Source organism: Aplysia californica, unplaced genomic scaffold, assembly GCF_000002075.1.
Source record: "Aplysia californica isolate F4 #8 unplaced genomic scaffold, AplCal3.0 scaffold00114, whole genome shotgun sequence".
Classification (NCBI taxonomy): domain Eukaryota; kingdom Metazoa; phylum Mollusca; class Gastropoda; order Aplysiida; family Aplysiidae; genus Aplysia; species Aplysia californica.
The window spans coordinates 597,438-598,950 of record NW_004797384.1 but is presented as its reverse complement, the minus strand read 5'-3'; the positions used below and the strand labels follow the sequence as shown (position 1 = coordinate 598,950).

The 1,513-nt window shown below is 34.3% G+C and overlaps 1 non-coding gene across 1 annotated transcript; it reads left to right on the top strand.

Moving 5' to 3' along the window:
* Nucleotides 1-163: 163 nt before the first annotated feature.
* Nucleotides 164-245, top strand: TRNAS-UGA. Its single transcript has one exon. It is a non-coding gene; the product is annotated as a tRNA-Ser (tRNA).
* Nucleotides 246-1,513: the final 1,268 nt, after the last annotated feature.

Genomic DNA, 1,513 nt, shown 5'->3' with positions numbered 1-1,513 from the left:
TGTGTGTGTGTGTGTGTGTGTGTGTGTGTGTGTGTGTGTGTGTGGCATGAGATTAAAAAGGATTGGGGGCGTGGGTACTCAACAAAATACTGTTGACTTGAAGATTATCTTTAAAAGTATTTCTAACGTAGGATATTCCATTCAATTTGCTGCAAATTTCACAGCTGTCGTGGCCGAGTGGTTAAGGCGATGGACTTGAAATCCATTGGGATCTTCCCGCGTAGGTTCGAATCCTGCCGGCAGCGTTTATATTTTTATTATTCTTAAGCTTAGCTTTTTTTGCAATTTCTCAATTGGTGTTTATGGCATTTTTGTGCTTTTGTTAAAAATCTGGGACTTTAAATGTGGTGGAAAACAAAGTTGGCGAAGGTTACACAAAATTGTATTACAAATTCACGTTTTATTTTTCAGAAGATGATTACCATTTTAAATAGGGTAGGTAAAATCTAACACAAGCCTTCTCGGAAAAGGGCAAAAAAATCCCGGAGATCCTGCGTGCAAGTTGCGCAAGTTAAAGATCGATAAGGGTACGCTTCAGTTGCCACTGGGGAAAATTCAAAATTAATTTCCACCAGACTCAAAAATGCTTTAGGGCGCTAGCTACCACGGTTTTTGGTCAATTTTCGATGAAATTATTGATTTTCTGAAAAGCAGCTTTTTAACTCCTTTGATCATTGCTGAATCAGATTTTCTGGTGCATTTGGTAAAAACATTGATAAAATAGATGAAAATATGTCTCAATCGACCTGCCCCACCACTTGCAAAAACGACAGCTTGGTCACTTTTCCTCTCTTTTTTGGGGGTTACATTTTGTGTCTACTTGGTTAACTAAACTTCTATAAATGAGGTTATTAGTAGCTGTACAAAAATGAGATGTTATATGAGATTAGAAATAATAATGCATATATGGTGCTGGAGCCTCTAGAAGGAACAAACCCTCAAATTACACAGTGACATTTTTTAATGCTTTTTTCTCAAAACTTTATTTTTGAAAAACCCTTCATCACTAAAATCTTAAAATCTGAGCTACAAATCAAGATAATGTACTGAAACTGTCCAAGTATGTGTGGATTTGGTAGATACAGGTACCTGGCTAGTTATATTTGAGAAAATGTACCTAATATTTCAGAAATCTGCATTTGAAATTGACTTTGCGTTTAAAATTGGTACAAGAAAGGGACATTACTTTGAAACCCCCAGAAATTCCTGAATGTTGGAGGTATACAAAAAAAATAATAAAATAAAAAAATAACCAACAACAACAACAACAACAAAGACAACAGCCTGGTGCCTATAACTATTATTATTAACTTGATATTTATTTTAAAAAATTAACATTATGCCTTTTGGTTTTCACAACTTTAGGATTTTTCTAAGTATAGTAAAATTTCAATATGGCCACCGGTGTTGTATAACACTTTGGCTTAAATTGTTTTTAAACATTTTGATTTATTTAATGGGAGGCTATCACTTATTTTGGGAATGTTTGGTTTCAAAAGATGCTTAAATAACG